This window comes from Vipera berus, assembly GCF_964194415.1.
Source record: "Vipera berus genome assembly, chromosome: 3".
Lineage (NCBI taxonomy): Eukaryota > Metazoa > Chordata > Lepidosauria > Squamata > Viperidae > Vipera > Vipera berus.
The window spans coordinates 199,981,227-200,004,660 of record NC_138204.1 but is presented as its reverse complement, the minus strand read 5'-3'; the positions used below and the strand labels follow the sequence as shown (position 1 = coordinate 200,004,660).

General features: G+C 37.7%; 1 protein-coding gene across 4 annotated transcripts in view; it reads left to right on the top strand.

Annotated features, from left to right (window-relative positions):
• Nucleotides 1-23,434, top strand: part of TRPS1 (transcriptional repressor GATA binding 1) — a 280,066-nt gene that overhangs the window by 32,303 nt on the left and 224,329 nt on the right. For 3 of the 4 annotated variants that reach the window (XM_081326199.1, XM_081326200.1, XM_081326197.1), the window contains exon 2: nucleotides 8,044-8,129. The exons of the other annotated variant lie outside the window; for it this stretch is intronic. The gene's annotated coding sequence lies outside the window, so the exon portion shown is untranslated. The remainder of the gene's footprint in view (nucleotides 1-8,043; nucleotides 8,130-23,434) is intronic. 4 annotated transcript variants of the gene reach the window in all.

Sequence of the window (23,434 nt, the reverse complement as noted above, 5' to 3'; positions counted from 1 at the left end):
CATTATTTTAAGCTCTATGGTTTTTGCTTAGTTTGGATTCAATAAATAATCCCAATTGTTGTGACTTCACAATGCATATCACCCAGCTGACGTTAAGCCAGTTTCTCTTCATCAGCAGGATGTGTGTTCTTTGGTATCAATGTTCAGGATAGTAGTCTTAAGTATGATTGAATAAGTTTTATTTTAAATATATTTTCTATTTGGTATTATTTTTAACTTTATAACTAACTGACAAGCCACATCCTAAATTATTGGGTGTAAATTATTTTAAAGTCAGTGGCACCTGTTTTCATTTCTGCATACATATTATTAATGAGTATTCAGAAGTGGATGGGTTTTTCTTAGAATAATCAGTCATGCTTTAAAGTAAAATACAGAGTTTCTCAAACTTGGCAAATTTAAAACATATGGACTCAACTTCCAGAATTCTTGAACCACTTGTTAAGGTTGAGAAATGCTCAAATTACCTTCTAAAACTCTTCCTTGAACTTGGGTCTCTACTAAATCCTTCTAAAGTTTCTTCTTAAAATGGTGTTGGCTAAAATTCTTCTTGATCCTCTGATTAAGTCAGATTCTAAAATAATGTTTCTTTTCCCTAGAGAAATGTCAGTGGAGAAATAACTAATTTTAAAAGACTGATGAACTGTTTCTTTAGTGGAAAGAAATGGGTTGAAAACTGCAAAAAAACCCCCAAAACATGCAGATTCACAAATGAATAACAACCTTTTCCTATTAAGTAGCAAAATCAAGAAAATGGTTTGATATTAGATTTGAGACATGAGCTCTTGTGGCCTAAAGTCTCTTTTATCACATGCAGAATTGTACAGTTAGCCAGGGAATTGCGATACAACTTTGCATTTATGATTGATTGATTGATTGATTGATACAAATTATTAATGAATAAAAAATATTCTTCAATAACAAAGCCATATAACCTTTTGCTATTGTGCACCAAACGTTTTGATATTAGCTTTGCAGTGATGAAACATTGTTGTAGAAATTTATAGCATGTAAATGAATCAAACAATCAAAATGCATTAATAATGCTCAAATAAGCCCTGTAAAGTTGATTTTCAAATATCCAAATATAATAAATATAGTATATACAGCAAATATAGCAGCCAGTATTTGTTTTTCTCACTGGCCTGCAAAAATCTGTGAAAAGCTGCAATTTTGTTCTGGATATCAAATATTTGGCTCTGCGGTAAAGATACTGGATTCATCAGCTGGAAAGTTGACAGCTCAGGTTCAAGATCGGAGTGCCATGCAATGGGGTGAATTCCTGTACTTGTCCCAACTCCTACCAACCTAACAGTTTGAAAGCATGCAAATGTGAGTGGATAAATAGGTACCACATGCTAACCACGTAATCATGGAAAACTCTTTGGGCAGCGCTGGTACAATGGCCTTGAAATGGAGATGAGCAGTGCCTCTTATAGTCAGCAATGACTAGCATAGTAAAATCTGTAAGGACTCCTATCAAAAATTTATTTTTTTCCATTTTTTGTTAGTGCACTTGATTTTCATATTGAGTAGGAAAGAGAGTTGGATCATAGTATCCCTTATATCAAGGGTCTTCAAACTTGGCTCTTTTATGACTTGTGGAATTCTGGGAGCTGAAGTCCACAAGTCATAAAAAGGCCAAGTTTGAAGCCCCCTGCCTTATATCCAGCTTACTCATTTATCTAGATAAAATTCTGGATGTCTGAACCTGGAAATTCTGTGATAATGTGAAACTGATATAATGCAACTTGAATGCAGAAGAAATACAGTTCATTGATTCACATTGTCAGTCGTGATAAAATTAAGCTGTGAAAAGTGTGGAGGAAACAGTGATAAGGATTTGTCAAGTGATATGTTTTATTGGTACAGAGATAACCGGATGGAGGTATAAATGGGTAGCTTTCGGTTGGCTCAAGCCTATTAGTAAGGTTCAATTGCATGAGGCAAACTATTCGTCAGATGCTTATGAGATTAGTTTTGTATTGAGATTATTAAGGCTTTCATCATTGGTGCGTTTTGCTATAGAGCTCAGAAAATATGTGAGGGTAGAACATTGTTGTCTTGATCGTCTCAGCATATAATTGTTGTCTTACCACGAATCGGCAGTTACAAATTGGAAAAAGCTTAGTAAGGGGAGTCCCTGGCAGGCAGTATGACAGCATTTTGGTTATTATACAGAATGATTTAAGGCTGGATAGAACTGGTGGGTTAATTCTAAAAGTTACATGTTGTTAATGTTCTACAGGCAACCTATAATTTGAACAAGGGACATGTCAGCATCATGATGGTTGGTCTCTGCTAAGTATTAAAGTTAAAATTGCAATAATTGCAAATTGTAAAATAGCTCCTTTTTCATTTGTATAAGAGACAAGTTAAAAATGTTAGTACCCAGAGATAGTGTTGAAGGTGTAGGAAACACGTCCCATTTTACAAAATGAGAAGTTGGTGAGAAATGGGCAAAACCTCTGACTGTTTTGATGTTATGAAAAATGTAGAAAATGTCTAGGTCTAGGGACTTAATGTGGCTGCCCAAAAGGATTAAGCGGCTATTCTTAAAGACAAATTTTGGGGAAAAGGTTTTTTTCTTTCATCCCATGTACTTACCAAATTGCAATTTTTAATATAAGATATCATTCCGGAGAAGATCTGTTGATGTGGTCACTAAAAGTTTACACCAACAAGATGGCATATAATCAGCATGTGAAAGAAGGAGAAGAATAGTAAACTGATCTCTAAACATATCATTTTAAAAATATGATTTAATACATTTAATTATGTTTGATTACATTTTGTTTTGTATGTTTCCTTTCTTACTATTGTTTAGAATGTGGGCCTTACTTGGTGGTCAAAGACTAAGTGCAGCTCTAAGTCCAGAAAGGAACGTGCATCCTAGTACAATGGGTAGTATGTTGTGTCTAAGAATGAATGAATGAATGAAAAATGTGTATTTCTTATTTTTTCTTTATGTAATTGCTAAGGAGATACTATAGAGATTTTTGTTTATTTTACAGTATACTTCAAGAATGTAATAGGCAGGTAAGAATACAATTGTTGCTTAAATTTCCTACTTTTTCATAAGAAGAATTCAGATATTTAAAGTTGAGGCTTTAGCTATTTCAAAATCCAAAGTTTGACATGATGGGTTTTTTTGTTTTCTGTTTGTTGGATATGTTGAGACACTTCTTTATTTTAACGATATGGTGACATGTTCATTTATAAATTCTAAAAAAAAGTATTAAAGCTACTGTTCCGTATTGACAGCTGTCTAGTATTTGCCAGATGCTGTTCTTTGAGGAAAGTGTGGATGATGATGCTGGTTTTCAAGAAGTGTTCCCAGGAACAGACAACTGCAGCAGAATAGGACAGAGTACATACCAACTGTTTATAATCAAGGAGAATAGAGCACATCTTATTAAAGTTGTGTTGAGAAGCTACATTTCTTCATGATCATCTGTCTATAGTGGGGTGCATACTTTTTTTGTTTTGTTTTTAGGGTTAGACACCACTTTTCCTTCCAATGACATACTGGGGCACCCATTTCTCAAAATAGGCTAGTTAAATTTAGTTATAGTTACATTAAATTTAGTTGATTCTTCATGTCTGTGACTAATTAAATCATTTGTCATATTAGAATTTGCAGTTTGATATAACTATATTTTGAAAGGATCTGAGGGTTTCTTCCTAGGTTTCTGTAGGTGGGATCTGGACCTGGAATCTCATCTTCAATTGTATCTGGCAGAAATATTCCAATTTTTTCCCCTCTTAGGAGTAACAAAGCAGTCTTCTTTTCCTCTGCAGTTTTGTTGCTTTGCGATCTTTCAAGATGAATAATTTGCCTGTAGTTATTCTTACTTTATGTATCTAAATCCATAAAAAGACATGCTATTAATAGTCTTGCTATATTAGATAACAGCTGCTTCACTGATAACACATTGATTCCACAAGAGCTAATTTTTGCAACTATATATGGAAAAACCATTATTTCCCACTGAATCTAAAAGACAGGAGTTCTGGAAATCAGTGTCTAAACATTACAAGGCATTTACTTTGCATGAGTTTTGAAATTGAGTTATGTGGTTTACAGCACAATTTGTGCCTCCCATGGTATTGCTCAATTTAAAGTTTCATTACTCTCAGTTGGCATGGTCAGTATTCTGGGCGTGCTGTCGACTGTGGTTCAGCAATATTAGCAGAATGTACCCTAATCCAAATGCATTGTAAGTCATAGCAGCCTCACAGTTTAAGGCAGAGATGTGAAGTGGAATGAGTGAAACAGCATCTGCACCTGATTTTCTTCCTTACATAGTTAAGAACAGTTAATGAAAACATAAGAAAAGGTTATTTAGACTGGAGGATCAGACTGAATAAGGAAAAAAAAGAGACAGTTTATTTGGAGTCCCCTCCCCCCCTTTTTATCTCAAACTATCCTGGTGCTACCTTTTTTTAAAAAAAAAATAGACGAGAGAATATTATATTCTTGAGACAGAATATATTTGGAGCCTGGTGGCACAGTGTTTAGACTGCAATATTGCAGGCTAATTCAGCTTACTGCCAGGAGTTCCATTATTGTTGGGGGTAATATGCTGAGTCTGTAAACCACCTAGAGCACAGGTCTGCAACCTGCGGCTCCGGAGCTGCATGCGGCTCTTTCAGCCGTCTCCTGCGGCTCCCAGTCCTCTGCCATGTGCAGTCAAAAAAAAAAAAAAGTGGGACTAAAAAAGTTCAACCAATTAATTCAAATATGCAGGGTAGGTGCATATTGCAGGACCATCTGCTGCCGGGAACGAATTCCCATCACCCAGTACGCTCACAGAGAGAAGGCCTCCTCAGGGTACCGTCAGCTAGGCAATGTTGGCTGGCGACCCCCAGGGGGAGGGCCTTCTCTGTGGGAGCGCCAGTCCTATGGAATCAGCTCCCCCCTGAGCTTCGGATGGCCCAAAATCTCCAATCCTTTCGCCGCGGCCTCAAAACACTCCTATTCCACCAGGCTGACCTGGACTGACAGGCATTTTAATTATATTTACAATTTTTAATTTATTTTTAGTTTTTAATTTTAATTTATTGCACAGATGATTTTAAATTTAATTTTTATCTTAATTTCTGTACTTATTATATGTTTTGTTGTTAGCCGCCCTGAGTCCTTCGGGAGACAGGGCGGGATATAAATCCCATTAATAAATAAATAAATAAATAAATATCTCACCTTGGCTCCACTCTTCAGTCAAACCCTGTTCTGCGCATGCGTACATGTACGCGCATGCACACACATTTTTTGCGGCTCCCAGTTTTTCCTTTTGTGAGGGAACCGGTTCTGAGTGGCTCTTTCACTGTTTCAGGTTGCTGATCCCTGACCTAGAGAATGGTATAAAGCACTATGAAGCAGTATATAAGTCCAAGTGCTAGTGCTAAGTGCTATTGCAATTTGATGACTGCTTTGCTTAGTTATGCTTCAAAGTTACGACAGTGCTAAAACATGACCTTATGATCAGTCCTTGCACTTATGACCATTAGCTTCTTTGTCCACAGCATTGAGATTTAGATGCCTTGCAGTAGATGGGTGTTCAGAACTGTTGCAGTGTTTTGAGGTCATCATTTCCCTTTGTGTACTTCACAGCTTGTGTCAGTCAATAGAGAATCTGGCAATAAAATCACAAGCCATGTTCATGTGATGTCTCACTTAATAATAATGGGTGATTCTCTTAATGACCGTGGGTTGTAACCTGGGGTGACGATGTGATGTTATGCTTAACCACATTGCTTATGATAGAATTATTGTTAAATGAGGAATACCTATATATTTGTTCTTTTACTTTGATTCATTTTACACTGGCAGCTTTTAATTTATCATTCAGTTTTCATGACATAATCAAATAAATGCCAAGAAAAAATCACAGGCAAGTCTGGAACATAATAATACTTCTCCACTCAGATTTAATTATTGTATACATAGACTGCCTTTTTCTGAGAGGTTAAGTTGGCATAGATAGTCATCCTATCTGTTGTCATATTCCTAGGGATCTTATGAGATAGGCAAGGATGAAAGACCAGATTCCTCAGTGAGCTTTCAGACTGTACCTGAACCAGACTCCCCAGCCCTCGTTTATCTTCTTAACCATAATGAATGCCACATAATTAATCTTCAGCAGAACTCTGCATGATTTAAAAATGAATGAAAACAAGTATTCAGATCTACAGTGAACATAACAACTTTCTGCGGTTTATTGGAATGGCTGTCTATTTTGGGATTGAAAAAAACCCTGTAAAAAGGATGTAACTGCTTTAAGGAGACAATTCATTAATGGGACTCTTAAAGCAGTTGCAGGTTTTTTTAAAAAAAAGTTCATATGTAAATCTAAATATTGGGCTGATTTAAGAATCAGAGAGTGAGGGGCTGCATTTCACTTCTAAATGTTGTTCAAACTTACACAGCTCTTAAGAAATTCTAAGGTATACTTGTTTTGGTAGATGACATTACATACAGCCATCATGACTAGTACTTATTGATCCTTATCTTCAGTTAATTAACTTAATGCCTTTTGAAAGCAATGCAATTGTATAGGCGTTAATATTTGTGGCAGAAATTTCCAAGGCTTTCAGTTAGGTAGAGTTGTGCTGAAGATTGCTTTCATCTCTCCTTCCATCATTTCCATTCAGTTTGTTGGAAAATGTATATTCCAATGTATTTGCAGTTACAAAACTTGTGTTCACAACACAATTTGTGATGATACTCTCATGGACTGACTTCAGAAAGTAAAATAAACAAGCAGTAAACAGAGTGGCATGCAGTCTATGCATCAAAACTGCATTATCAATAGTTTTATCTTGGAGTCATTTCTTAATCATTCCTAGCGTCAAATTTCCCTTTTTCATTGGAAGTACCTCTCTACAACTCTCCCCCTTTTTTTCAGGTTTTCGTTGAATCATTCCTAAAACTTTAGGATTTGGATCCTGGTCAATGTGCTTTTGCTTAGATCACACACACACACACACACACACACACACACACACACACACACACACACACACATACACACAGATACATACATACACATAACAGAGTGAGTGCCTGTTACTCGTCCCAGCTTCTACCCACCTAGTAGTTCGAAAGCACGTAAAAATGCAAGTAGAAAAATAGGGACCACTACGGTGGGAAGGTAACAGCGTTCCGTGCGCCTTTGGCGTCTAGTCATGCTGGCCACATGACCACGGAGACGTCCTTGGACAAGCGCTGGCTCTTCGGCTTTGAAACGGAGATGAGCACCGGCCCCTAGAGTCGGAAACGACTAGCACGCGTGTGCGGGGGAACCTTTACCTTTATACACACACACACACACACACACACACACACACACACACACACACACACACACGGCTGGAACAAAATAAATTGCAATGTGCAATCCAGACTTCAGATTTCCTTATGTTGATCTGTGTTTGCCATTTGAATGCCCATCCTCTCATTATGTTCTTTGCTAGCACAACAGCTTGCTGTAGTAGGCTTTTATTTCAGTTTTATTTATGAGGAATAGAGCTATTAATTTGACAAAATCGCAGTGAGTTGCTTCATTAGCAAATTGAGATTAATTTAAAAAATGAGACAAAATGATAATTAAAAATGAGACGCTTTGAAATTGAGTAGATCTGGGCGTGGACCTTTGATTAATTTTTAATTTGCTTTTTCTGTGCAATAAGAAATGGGTGAATCAGCTTGGCTAGCCAAACCAAACTGTTCTTGTTTTGGCCAGACTGTCATTGTCTGATATCAAGTGTGTAACTTTATGCTTCTGTATGATTTGGATTTTAACTAATCTGCTTGAAAACTTTCCCTACTGACATCAGTGCCATAGAATTGGCTTCAAAATTGTGTCTCATTCACTGAGTATTTTTCTTTTTTTACAAAAATTGTGCCTATATTGCTTAGAATTCATGTAATATAAAATGCTCTGAACCTCTGAGAAAATGATTTGGTGAAGCAGACAGTATCCAGAACCAGGTAGCCAAGTCTCTTTTTTCTTTCTTTCTTTTCCTATCTATCCACAGGACTTAATCTGAACCAAAATTTCTTCCCTGGAATTTGATTCGGTGCCAGATTTCAATCTTGGGAATATTTATCACGGAGAGTTACTGTGAGTATGAACCATGGCCATTCAGAAGCATGAGCCATTTCCTCTTTGTTTTGTCTGAGAACAGGCATTCGTGTTCAGGAGTCATATCTAGGGGAACAAAGGTGTTAGCTTTTGAAATTTGAGGTAGTGTTCACTACGTAACAGTTACTGCTTCTCAGTGCTTTTAATTTGGATGTCACAGACTCATCTGTATAATATAGGTCTATGTGTATATCCAGTGCTTTTTTTGTAAAAGAAAAAGGTGCCGGAACTCACACATGTCATACAACCTGCCTTGCCTACCCTACAAGGTTCCATCCAAAAAAGGTGCCGGAACTCCGTTCTGAGCGTTCTATGAGAAAAAAAGCCCTGTGTATATCTCATTTACAAGATCTTTCAGCTCTCTGTTAGCTGTATATCAGTTTACTATCTCTTTCCTTGCAGTTAAGATGCTGGAGTTATTGACTGGAAGGGTAGCAGTTTGAGGCCCAGGTATTCTATGATGGGGTCAGCTCCTGTTTTTGCTTCAGTTCCTGCCAACCTAGCAGTTTGAAAGCATGCAAAATATGAGTGGATAAATAGGCACTACTTTGGTTGGAAGGTAACGTTCCATGGACCTTGGCTATAATCATGCTGGCCACATGATCATGGAAGTGTCTTCGGACAATGCTGGCTCCATTGGCTAGGAAAGGGAGATAAGCACTGCCCCCTAGAATTGGACACAACTGGATAGGGGAAACCTTTATCTTTTTTTTAACTAAACTAAGCAATTCTGTATGATATGTTAATTCATGATTTGCTATTCAGAGGGTTGACTGTAGGAGACATGTTCATATAAAACACTACCAAGTAAGGTGTTGCAAGGGTGAAAGCCTAAAATGTAATATTGGAAAATTTGAATGATGATTGCCTAACAACTATCACTTCAGGTGGTTTTCTTTTTTTTCTCTTTTAGTTATGTATTTAATTTACAAACATCCTGGGGCTGCTTTTGGGTGAGAATATGGCAATATCTCATAGGTCAATGAATTGGTTAGTGGGCAAGAGATGGCATTATATCAAGTCAGTTCCATGCAAGAAAATTGTGGTCTATGAATCCACTGAATTGGGTGGCAGAAAAAGAAGGAAGTGTCTAGTTCCATAAACATTGAGGAATAACTTGTAGGCAGATGACGTATTTGACAGAAATTAGGGAGTGTTGAATCCCTTTTCTCCACCTACAAGCTGCTAGTAATGGGAAGGCAAATAATCCAGCCTTGAATTCATTGCCTGTATTTTAACAATCAGCTTTTGTGGCCTGGCATTTATTTCTTAATTTGTTAGATTTATATCCTCTACCTATTCTCCGGGAGTTGAAGACCATTTACATAGAGCTATCAAGTTTCACTTTATTCCATAAAAATAACCCTGTGAAGTTGATTGCACTGAGCAAGGATGACTGTCCCAAAGTTACTCAGTGCATTTCAGTGACGGAGGTAGACTTGAACTTCAGTTTCCTGAATTCTAGTCCAACTAGTAATCACTACACTATACTGTCTTTCTGTGGATTTATTTACAGCCTGCCTTGCCTGATATGATCATGAAGAAAGGAAGGAAAATAAAAATGACAATACATGATTTCACAAATACCTGGAAGTAGAAATTGCATACATTTATTGTTGGGGTTAATTGATCTATTCAAAAGTTATTAACATTTACTGATAATCTGTAGCTTAAGTGGATTTGTGTTTTGTTGTCTGAGAAACATGAATAACACTTGGTGTTTCATAAACTATCAAAAATAGGATTCTCCATAATTTGATGTTTCTAGAAATGGCTTAGAGTCATGGATAAAGTTAGCAATCATCTCATAAAGTAAGTTTAAAAACAGACAAAAATAGACAGCTTCTAATTCAGGTTTTAGGTTCTTTGATCTGTATTGGAAGATAATTACAAGAAGAGGCATGTATAACGTTCTCTTATATACTGTTTCTGACTAAATAGAAAGATTCTAAATATAAATGTTTGTACTTTGCCAGAAAAAAAATTACAAATGTGACATAGGTATGTGTGTGTGTATATATGTATATGTGTATATATATGTGTATGTGTGTGTGTGTGTGTATATATATATATATCGCCAAAATTGAACATTTTAACAACAGAATAATCAGAGAAGCCATTGAGATAGAAAAAACGCCCCCACAGCATGAACAAACGAGATGATACCTCTCGCCTACCAGCCATTTGGAAACCCGCCTTGATTGACAGACGAGTCCCAACCACCAAGAATGATACCAGACTCAAACTCATGATAACATCACATGACATCACCACCACACAACCATTCAAAAAGCAAATCCGAACCCACAACGATAACGACACACAACCACAAAACAGAAACCTAACTACAGCTGCAACATCAGCCACTTTAAACCCCTCCAAACCACACAATAAGCAAACTGACACCCACTATAAAAACATGGCACCACCACAAACACGGAGCCGAACAAAAGCAGCACAACTCACCAGTTCAGGTCTAAGGCTGGCAGCTGAGACCAGCCCATCCACTCAAAACACATCCCCACCCAATCAGAACACAGCCCCCATTCAAAACACACTCCCACCCAATCAGAACACAGCTAACCCCCCACCCAATCAGAGCACACCTCCACCCACAGAACACACCCCCTCTGGCAGTTTAAAAAAGAGGAACAAACAGCCACTACCACACACTTCTCCCAGAAGAACGAAGCTGAAGCCACCAGCCTGAGGATGACGGATGAGATTTTGTCGAAACATTGCTCTTATACCTTCAATTCTACGTGGGAAAAACCCGAATGACCAAAGATCTACATACAAACACCCGCAAAAACCTCAGAAAACATATATATAATCAGAACACACCCACCATTCAAAACACACTCCCACCCAATCAGAACACACTTAATCCCCCACCCAATCAGAGCACACTTCTACCCACAGAACACACCCCCTCTGGCAGTTTAAAAAAGAGGAACAAACAGCCACTACCACATGCTTCTCCCAGAAGAAGGAAGCAGAAGCTACCAGCCTGATGATGACGGATGGGATTCCGTCGAAACGTTGCGCCTACACCTTCATTTCTACGCGGGAAAAAAACCGAATGACCAAAGGTCCACATACAGACACCCGCGAAAACCTCAGAAAACATATATATATATATATATATACATACACTCACACACACACACACACACACACACACACACACTCAAATTTATTGTTTTATCAAATTTGTATGCCTACTCATTTCACAAAAACAATCAAATAATATAAAAACAATAATTATAAACCAAATAAATTAAATCTACCTTTGACCATCATTTTGATGGCTTGAAATATTTGCCACAATATGTAGGCAGATTTAATTTGTAAACATAACCAACTGAGTTTTTAAAAAGTATTTTTATTGAGGAAAAACAAAATTTGAAATTTTTCAGAGGAAATAGAATTTTTACAACACAATGAATAATTATTTAGTCAACCACATTTAGTTTATTGTTTCATGTAACCCTTTCCTAGCTTATATTTTATGCTTTAATGGGCTGTGTGGTTAGATTAATTGAGAAATCCAGGGCAAGACATATATGTGATATGACACATAAATGTGTCAGTCATGAAAATAGAACTTGGGTTTTTATTCCTTATTCCCTTGGGCCACGTTATGTCCCCTCCTTTGACTTATAATGTGGTCTGCAAGTCCCAAGGAGATTTCAGTCACTTTAATTGAATAACAGAATAAGAGTTGGAAGGGATCTTGGAGGTCTTCTAGTCCAACCCCTTGCTCAGGCAGGCGACCCTAATACCATTTTAGACAAACATCTGTCCAGTCTCTAGGTAAAAGCTAAAAACTTCTTCACTTTTTTGACAAGAGAAACATGAGTAATGTTCTTATTTATCTGCTTTATCAATTTTATTACAAGGTTTTATATGCTACTCTTCAAGCAAGTGTTTTTTCCCAGAGAACAATATGTAGCTTATTCTGTTTTTAAGCTAAAATGCAAGTAATACACAAATTTAGAATTATTATTGGAGACTTGGGTACTTGAAAAGAGTTCCACTTGTCACATTTTCAGGAGGAAAATGATGTTCCTTAAAGAACTTCAAGTTGTGTATTTGTATTATAGAAATTATGGTTCATGGGTGATATTATCAAACACTGCACAGGATTTTATGTATTCTGTTCTATTTTAAAGCAAAATGTTTTGGGAAGTGTTGGGAATAGAACAGGAAGCACTTGATAGCATAGAACTAATTTATTTTCTTGTTTTATTACCTCAAGAATAATCTTCACATACAACAAACTAAAAAATAAAGAAATATAGATTTTTATGTTCTTGGGAGCTTGTTTGAAATGACAGTACATGCTGATGATAGTGTTTCATCCCCTAATTTAGAGAAGGAGCCATTTACTTTTAAAGATCAGTATGTGTTGGGACAGAAAATTAGGAGCCACAATAAAAGTTCAAATTCTTACACTGAGGGGAAAAAGGCACGTGCTGTTTTTGTCATTTTATATCGGTCTCTTCCTTGTTTTATTTCCAAGAATCTGGAATCCTAGAAAGTTACTTCATAGCAACTTTAAGTCTTTCTAGCTTTCTGATTATATAATACACTTGATACACTCAAAATGTACCAAGTGTTGCCTTCCATTTCTAGACCCAGTTATTGTAGGTTAGGTCTTGATTGTCAATGGTTTTGAAAGACTTCAAATAGGGGTCTTTTACACTCCGCCTGGAGATTCAAGTAATTTAATCTTCATGAAACTAGTTTGTACGAAATAGTTCTTCACCAAAGGTCAGTATCCTTTCTCCTGATTTGAAACTTTAAATATGTTGGCTTTGTTCAGACTTCTTCAGAGTTAGGGATGTGCAGTTGAAAGAAAGCTTGATGAAAACGTAATGAAATTGAGTAAGATAATATGAGAAGTAACAAAATAATTCTTCACTGTATTGACATTTGCTGAATTTCTGCAAGTGAAGGAGTGAAACGTATATAATTATTGTTTAGTTGATATAACAACATGGCTGAAGAAATATTGTTACAGCTTTCCAGATATCTAATCCAGTTTGTCACTCAAAGTACTTTCCTTGAGATTTGACAGTTATGGTGGCAATAGCAATGAAATCCTGTGCCCCCCAAAAGAAGGACAAATATGAAGTTCCCATTGAGTAAGCTGTGATAAAACAAAATTTGTTGACCTGGAATAGATACTTGGTTTCCCTCCCATATCAGAAAATTCTTCTGTATAAATGTATCCTTACGAGGTTAGCTTTGCATTGTTAATTCCAAAGAGAGGGAACTAATTCAGTTCACTTGGAATTTTAAAAATGGCTTCCATGGAAGCACTTGCCTGTTTTCAACATGGCTGCCCATGGATTACTGCAGACATGTCAAACTCACGATGTCACGTGACGTCGCGCAACATATTGGACCTTTTTCTTAATTGCCGGCAATGGGGTGGGCACGGTTTTGGGATGACGCGTCTGGCCCGTGGGCCGGCAGTTTGACACCCCTGGATTACTGATAAACTGATGGGTTTAGTTGCCTTTATATTTTTCTACCTTCCTAGAGTACTTTCAACCATTTCTGGCTATCTTCACCTTTTTGGACGTGTGTGTGTATGTGGGCATACTTCAAGTGCAATACTGTACTGCTTTTATGCTTTGTAGAAATGTATCTAAGACTGTGAGGCATTTCTGTAAATAAATTTGTTGCTATAAAACCTGTTGCTTTGCTTTGCAACAAACCAGCTGCCTGTTTTCTATTTTTTTTTCTAAAACAACTAAAAGAAAAGAAAATGGAACAGTGAGCTTAACTATTCTTAAGGTATCTGTTTGCATATTGGTGTCAGTGGGCAGCATGCAACCTATTTGTGTTCATTCAGAATGATACTGGAACTATACAGTAGGTGTGCAAGCAGAATTCTTTCTCAAAGAACTCTTAACAACGTGAAAATGGGTATTTACAGCTATGTATGGAAACACAACAGTATTGGGGAGATTCATTTATTTTTATTTTGTAACGAACAAGGACAGAGAATAAAAAAAATCCAGAATGACTTAGTTATCTTTGACTTGATAAAGTACAAGTAGTGCAGGCCCCTAATGATACCAAAGCTGGGCTTTGAAGTTGATAGACTAATCTGATTTGGCAGAAAATAATTTCTTTTCAATTTATTTATTTGATTTATCATGTTTGTATGGCCTCCATATCACAAGAGACGGACAATTAGTTTTCCTCTTGCTGATTTAGAATGTCGTACTTTGTACTGAATGTTTTATAGAATGTTTTCAATATGGTATGAATCCACAAAGTGATATAAGTTCCCTTGGTGGTGATGAGTAATATATTCCATATTGAAAGTTAGGGTGCTTAAAAAACATTCTGGACTAGAACTGTAGGATAGTTTTCTACTTGACATTCATGGTAAGGTTATTGAAAAGGAGGTTCAATTCCAACTGCAGATGAAATGTATTGTTGGAATCCCTTTCTCTCATGATTTACGGCATAGGACTGAGACTAAGTTGGTTGGTCTTGTGGATAAACTTCAGGAAGTGCTGAAGATTAGATGCATATTTTAAGATTACTGCATACCACAAGATTACTGCATACTGTAAGGTTTTTATTATTTAGTCTATGTAGATCTGCCTTTAAGGATGACCTGGAAGCTGCAGTTGGCAGCGAATGCAGCTACTTGCCTCTTGAATGGAACTGGTCAGTTCAGCTAAATAACATCTGTTCTATGAAAGTTAGATTGGTTGCTAATAGAATGCTAAGCCCAGTTCAGGGTGCTAGTTGCTAAACTATAAAGTCTTTTACCCCTTGGACTCTTGCTACCTCTTGTCTTCTCCAACTAGAATCTGCCTACTCTACATGATCTACATGATGTAGATGCCCCCACAGATCAGAAAGTGGGAAACTTGATAAATGGCATTCTTGTCACCAGTCTCCTTAGCTTAACTCTCTGAGATCAGGTTGAATCCCATCATTTGATTATTTGAGAAGCAATTGAACATGTTCATTTTCTTTATAGGTTTTGGGGAGCAAATTTGGAAGACTGCAGTAGTTTTTTAAAAATTTATTACCATTCTAAGCTATTTAGAGTCATTTATATAGTTGGCTTACTGTTAGTTGCAAATAAATATAATGTACATAGCACTATTTAAAATACTACTGAATATGTCAATCCGGTTGTGGTTAAAAGTTCAAAAGCCAGTATCTTGTCTAGAACTTTGTATATTGGTATATTGTCTACTGGCAAGCGTATGATCACATTTGTACTAGATTGTTATTGTTATTCTGGGACAATGAAACAATTAGGTTAATAACAAATTCTTAAATGTTTGGCAAAATGGCCCTGTATTCATCAAAAGAATTATGTAGAGTGATATTTTGGCCTTTTGTTTTATTCAGTCATCAAGGTTCTTGTATTACTGGGAAAGATCTGTTTTTGAAAAACCCTGAAAAGGATTTCTTGTGAATATGGTTTTGTGAAAAGAGTTAACGAAAGTCTGAAACCCCAAACGATGGATGAATTTTGCATGTACAACATGTTTGTAGTTTGTTCAGCCTTTGAGAAGGGGCGGGAGCAGCTGGAGAGAGCATTGTTGTAAGAACTAGCCAAACTTTAACCAGTGCAGTTTATTTAATTAAAACCCATATTGTTTTGATGAATAGTAGGCAAGAGATAAAACATATATTCCATTACCCACTAGAATTCTTGGACAAACTAAAAATGGATTAAAAAACTTCTGGAATGGTTCATTTATAATTATGCGAGAAGAACACATACTCAGGCATTATATAGGATTGTTGACTAATATCTCAAAACTTGTGTTCCAGTGTTCACCACTTTTACACTTGGTTAACCCTTGAACATCCATAAGTTCTCTGAAACAGACCATGATGAGAATGGAGAACATTTATTTATACTTGGATCTTTTTCTTCATGTATTCAGACTTTATTTAATCCTCCTTCTTGGTCATGGAGTTTGATTCAATAATTTTTGTGCATTTAGCAAGCCCGCTTATCTTTTGTTTACTTCTAATAAATAGAATGGATATAAATCCTACATTATCACAGTCAAAGAATCATATGTTACATGCTTGCCTCCCCCACATGCTTTGGAAGCTTAACATGTGTGGGTATCAAGGAAAGAACATGTGAGGAATGCTTGGTAGCTGATTGAGAACAGGTTATTTGTAGAGTAATTGGGATTGCACATGCTAAGAGTAAAGGGCAGGCAGTGCTTTATAGACATTGAAGTGCAATTAAACATTCATGGTTGAAACACTGATACAAATTGTAGACCACACGTACACCCTCACAGTAATAAGACTGGATAAAATAAAAGCATATCTGCATTTGGTTAACATCACAAAGAACTGGGCCATATGCAAAGACTTGTAAGGATCTCTGTAGGGTTTTCCATTCCTTTTCTTCTTTCATAGACTTCCTGGGAAACATCCCATACAATATTCCAGATGTCTGTATTGCCCCAAATGTGGATTATTTCACAATTGTGGGATTGAATCATGTGTGGAAGTAAAGTATATAGTAGGTGGACTGTACACTGTTCTATCAATTTTGAATCCTAATTCTAGGAACAAAAATACAAAAGACTGAGATTTAACTTCTAAACTTTATATGGTTGTAACCAAAGCATTAACATAAAATCTGATTCTAGTTCATATTGGGTAAAATTTGGCCAGAGTGAGAAGTTTTGCTAAGTGCTTCTGAAAATCTTGCAAGGAAAGCATGATCCCTCTTTTCCTTTGCACATGGTGGCACAAATAAATTGTTCTTTTTCACTTTCACATTTCTTTCAGTGTTACATTATACATTTATGTCTATTATTTTCTAAATCCAGAGATTCCTGCATGCTTTGTTAATTGGAAAATTGGATAATATAATTCAGCTACGTGTAAATATTGAAGAATCCTTTATTGATTTATTTATCCACATTGGTTCTAGGAATGTGACTTTGATTTATTTATCCACATTGGTTCTAGGAATGTGACTTAAATAGTCATGAAAATGAAACCCAAATGAAACATAAATTTTCAAGACCTACTAGAAGCGTTTTGTATTCTGTAATCAACAAGATTCGGGTGTCTAGCTAACCATGGCTAATCTGAATACATTAACTAGGGTCATATCTATTTAGGAGTTACACGAGAAACCACTAAGAGGCTATATTAGGAATTATACATGTATCCTGGAAGAATTTTGCAATTTTTGCAGGAACATTACACATAATGTATCTGTGAAGTAACCCAGAATATTTTCCTCCCTGGGCCTCCTTTCAAGAAATACTGCACACAGCACTGCATTAGGAGATTCTAGGATATTAGGTACCAAAAAAGATCAGGAAACTTAGTATGTGTTCATGGATGGCTGTGGAATTCTGGGAATTGAAGTCTACATAGCTTAAAGGCTCAGTGGCTGGGGAAAAATGATCTAAATTGTGGTGAAGAGGAATGTGTTTTCTGTTCCATTTGTAAATATTCTTCAGAATATGGGACTACATAGCACCCATTTGCAGCATCTTAAAGATGTGACAATTTTCTTGGGTGTTTTGTTTTTTTTGCACGGCCCTAATGCTAAAGTTTTTAATGTCAAAAAGACCCTTGTAAAGCCCAGTGTAAATAGTTTTTAGAACTTGTTAATGTTGAAAGGTTTTTTTTATTATTAATGAATGAAAACAGTACTGGGAATAAGAAAGAAAACACATATACAGATAAAATATATGTGACGTTGCTGGGCACAACATGATTATAATTGCCTAATGCTTTTATTTTAAGCATAAAATATGCATACATTTAAGTATTATTTAAGTATTATACAAAGATGTTAGGATTTTATTAATATGAAGTTAGGCTTATTTTCCATGATTCATAAAAGGCAAAGCCACTATTGAAATGTAAAAGCAGTTGCTGTTTTTTTTTTTAATTTTTACCATATTTAAATACTGTCTTCTTTTTTAGTCTTTCTTGTTTTTGTTTTGGCTGCTAAAGAACAACTTGAGGAAATTAGTATCCATCTTCTTACCGGTCATTGGAAACTGGTGCTGGATAAAAGAATAAACCAAAAGTTCAGAGTTCTTTTTAAGATGGTATCAATGGTCAAGCTGTGAGTAACTGAGATTTCTAGTTTCATAGTCTTAATATTTCGGAACTCATCAAAGGATTAATTATAGTGCTGTGTTCCAATGTTTAATGAAGAAATATCATGCAATAATATTTAGCATAAAGAAAATGGGACATATTTCCTGATATGTAATTTCTTAATCCTTCCACTAGTTCTTGGAAAGCTCTTTGATCAGTTGGCATTTTTCCTCATCTTTGGGGGAGTCTAAACTTAATTAGCTGAATAATGCAGCATAAATTGTTGTTTTAGGTGTCCATGACATCCAGAACTTTTTGTATTGGTTGCAACCTTTACTTCAAAGGAGATTTTATTTTAGCCCTGTGCACTTACTTTCAAGGCTTTTTCCCAAGACTTTGTTATCGAGAAAACTTAAAAATGCTTTACCAATTTGCTTATAAGATATTTTAAAAAGCTTTTGGAATTATACTAGAGAAGAGGAATCAGCGTAATGGAATTACCGAACTTCTATTATTATAAAAGAAGGAAAAGTTGAAAAGTCACACTGACAAATAACTTTAATGGATGAAATTGCCATTCCTAGTCTTGGCTAGTCAGATTTGGTGATAGTTATCCAATCCTTGGTTAAGCAGTAGTTTCAGTGCGTGCAAAATCTGGTAAGTAGCAAACTTGAATTTCCAGGGTCATATTCTACCTATGTTGAACTACAGTGGCTTCCTAGCCAAAACTAAAGCGTTTACTGAGAGATGATGGTTTTCAGGTTACTCGACCCTATGATGTATTGACTTTTAAAGAGCCCACCTATCACTTGAAGAACACCTTTTATTTAGATAGTTTATTTATTTACTTCTTTATATCATTACTTTTATGTCTATGGAGATTCTCAGTCATCCAGATCATGGTCGTCCCAAAGTTGCTTTTTCCAAAGGCAACTGGACTTTCTTTGTTTTCCTTGAAGACATTTTGTTTCTCATTCAAGAAGCTTCTTGGATGAAGTCAGAACTGAAGTGAACTTGGGTGAGAAGCGAAATGTTTTCAAGCAAAACAAAGAAAGTCCAGTTGCCGTTTGAAAAATCATCTTTGGGGCATCATTACTGTATTTTCCGGCGTATAAGATGACTTTTTAACCCATGAAAATCATCTCAAAAGTTGGGGGGTCGTCTTATACGCCCAGTCGTCTTATACGCCGGAAAATAGTACATAAATCAATCGAGCGCCCCCGTTCTTGCAAAGCAACTTCAAGCCTCCTTAGTCCAGTCCCCCCTCCAACGTGACTCTCCCTTCCCACCCCCAAGAGCCTCTCAGCCCCTTCCCCTCCCCCTTGCAAACGCCAGACCCCGGGAGCTCTTGCGTCTATTCCAAAGGGTGGGTGGAAGGAAAAGCCCCTTTCGGCTCCGGCGTGGCTGCAAGTCAGCGAGCCCGGGAAGGCACGCCCTCCCCTCTCACTGTGGAGGAAGCAGGGCAGGCTGGCGTCTGGCGGGAGCCGGCAGGGCAGTCCTGCGCACGCGCGCACTCTCCGGCTCCTAAGGAGTCCTCGTGGAGCCATGGCAGGCGCCTCACGCTCTTCCCTCTTGAGGCAGCATTGGCGGACCCGTTCGGCGTCGGGCGGGAGCCGGCAGGGCAGTCCTGCACACGCGCGCACTCCCCGGCTGCTAAGGAGTCCTCGAGGACTCCTTAGGAGCCGGGGAGCGATGCTGCCTCAAGAGGGAAGAGCGTCGGGCGGGAGCCGGCAGGGCAGTCCTGCACACGCGCGCACTCCCCGGCTGCTAAGGAGCGCTCCTTAGCAGCCGGGGAGTGCGCGCGTGTGCAGGACTGCCCTGCCGGCTCCCGCCCGACGCCGAACTGGTCCACCAATGCTGCCTCAAGAGGGAAGAGCGTGAGGTGCCTGCCATGGCTCCCCGAGGACTCCTTAGGAGCCGGGGAGTGCGCGCGTGTGCAGGACTGCCCTGCCGGCTCCCGCCCGACGCCGGATGGCTCCGCTGATGCTGCCTCAAGAGGGAAGAGCGTGAGGCGCCTGCCATGGCTCCCCGAGGACTCCTTAGGAGCCGGGGAGCGTGTGCGTGCGCAGGACTGCCCTGCCGGCTCCCGCCAGACGCCAGCCTGCCCTGCTTCCTCCACAGTGAGAGGGGAGGGCGTGCCTTCCCGGGTTCGCTGATTTTCCGGTGTATAAGACGAAAAATCTTGAAAATCATCTCAAAAGTTGGGGGGGTCGTCTTATACGCCCAGTCGTCTTATACGCCGGAAAATACGGTACTTTCACTTTCTGTCTTTTTGGGAACCTGCCTGGGGACTACGATTAACGAAGAACTATTTTAACATTTCCTCTTCTTCACTTTTGGCAAATTGTGTAAATGCTTTCATTTATTCTAACTTCAAGCTACATAACTTTTGGTGGACTTCAGCAGAGTTTTAAAATATGTGTTTCTGCATATACAATTGAGTGTATGTGTGTGTTAACACGGCTTTTAACTGGCCTTAATGCACTTAGATGGGAACGGTGGCTTATTAAATTGCAATAATCACCCTCTTTTTTGTGTGGACAGTTGACATATGGATCTAATAAAGGAATTGGAATTCAGTTTTCTGTTCTAGATTTTGGTTCTGATTAGTGAATCGGCAACAATGTGTTAATCCTTTGTATTGGCTTTTTAGTTCACATTTGATCTTCATGTTTTATTAATTAGTGCTTGATTCTCATGGACATGAGAGTTACCTTTGCATGTGATTTGTTGGGAGATTCTCACTATTATATGTGACAGAAAGTAAACTGTTATATAAATTAGACTTGTGGGATAGACTAGCATCCAGTAACACAATAGATTTTTCACATATTCTTTAAAATCTGGGTTGATTCATTATTCCACTCCACATTTGAGGCATATTTGGAGAATATATGTGTGTACACACACACACACACACACACACACACACACACACACACACACACACTCATACACATACATATATATTGGAATAAAAAGTTTAATTATGTGAGTGGAAACTCACCTATGTAAGTTTGGCTATAATTTTGTAACTTCTTTCTTAAGAGAATACAAATGAATTAGAGTGTGTATATTATTTGCATTGATTTACTAGCATGCTGTTTTGAGCACTTTAGTGTAAAAGAACAGTTAACAATTCCTCCTGCATGAATTCTGTGGTCTCTATTCTTATATATGAAACAGAGACTCTGTTTAGCTTATTGTTTCGGTGAAGAGATCTAGTGGCATTTTCTGTGCTGTGCCTGTTTTGTGAAGCACTTTCTCGAGTAAAGCTTATAGATTTCATAAGATGTTATTTGGATAATGATTAAAAATGTCCAACAGAAAGAGAATTTCTGTTTTTTTATGGCTTTACAATTACCTGGGTTTTTCATCACATTAAAACCAACAAACTCAAAACCTTTAAAGCATCATAATTTCCTGGAATTGTGAATCCTACTTTCTGCAGTTGTCATGTAGTTCATCAAAAGGTTATATTTGGTTTCAGGGGTTGTAGACAGATGCTACACAGATGGTCTTTATCAGTGGTGGGATTCAAATATGTGAACAACCAGTTCTCTGTGTGGATGCCGCTTCCGGAAGTCCATTCTGGGCCTGGACAACAAAAAATTAGCCACTGGTTCTGCCGAAGTGGTGCGAACTGGCTGAATCCCACCACTGGTTTTTATGCTTTGAAGGACACTGCACAACCATATTAGGTATGTTTATCGGGCTATTCCAACTTAAGATCATGAATGAGAATGCTCTACAGGTAGTCCCTGACCGATGATCACAATTGAACCCAAAATTTCTGTTGCTAAACAAGACAATTAAATGCACCATGTCCTATTTTACAACCTTTTTGCTATGGTTATTAAGTGAATCACTACAGTTGTTAAGTGAATCATGTAGTTAAGTGAATCTGGCTTCCTTGGGTGTCAGAAGCTCACTAGGAAGGTTGCAGATGACAATCTCAGCACCATGACACTGCCACCAATGTAAGGAAGCACCCAAATTTTGATCACATGGCTGTGGGGATGCTGCAACGGTCATAAGTGTGAGAACCAGTCAGAAGTCATTTTTTTCAGTGCTGTTGTAACTTTGAATGGCCATTAAATGAATGGCTGCAAGTCAAAGACTACCTGTATTGAAGTTACAAGGAGTTCTTCAGGAGAAATATATGAAATAACTCATTCTGAATTATAAATTAAGAATTACATGTACATACAAATACACAAACACACAGAATTATAGACAATCCTAATAGCAACAGATTTTTCCCCCCCCAACAAATTAAATTTGGCCCCTTGGGAAACATTCTTTATAAATAGATGGATTGCCACTAACGTGTGATGCACACTGACAATAGAGACTATTCATACTAACTTTCACACTATGTCAGTAATGGTGACAAATTTAGATGGCCTATGGGGAAAAAGAAAACATAAATTTGTGGCAGATGATTCTGTCAATGCTGTTAGGCATAATAAATTAATAGACTCTTCACATGCACAAGCAGTTACGCCTCTGAGGAGCTGATGCTGGATGCCAACTAGTGTCCATAGAAACAGCATCCTCATCTCCTGGGAAAAAGTCTGCTTTTAGGTTTCTCAGAAGTATCTTTTTGGCCAGTGCTGGAAACCGGAGTCTGGATCAAATGGAGTCTTCTAATAGTAAGCCAACATTTCTCTCTTATCCCATCTTACTGTAAGCAGACTGTGGCTGGTTCAGCCAGCTCATTTTTTCCTTTCCCTCCTCTTCATTCAAGTGATAAAAAACATTGTCGAAACAGAAACCTGTATATGACATCCAAACTTGGACTCCTGTCTACTGCTTGCCAATAAGCTGAGATTTGTAAGCCATGAATAAACTCTCCTTTTTTTTGTTTGCCTCCTCCTTCTCCTCCTCCTCCCTTGTTTTATGAGTCTGACATATTTGGGAGAAAGGAACTAGTTGCCCAAGTTTGGATGATACACAAAGCTTTCCATTCTGGGTTGTGTTTTCCATTTGAATGAAGGGAGAGACTAAACAAGCTGCCTGTGTAAAGAGTCAGTATACCAAGAGGTTTAGCATTATGTGCTAATGAGGCCTCCGTCTGATCCAGCAGTCTGATATCTATCATGTGCTACAAGCTTATATTATATTTTAAGCATTAACTGAGAGTGAGTACACAAGTTAAATGAATCCTTTGAATTAACCCTTTTCTTTATTTC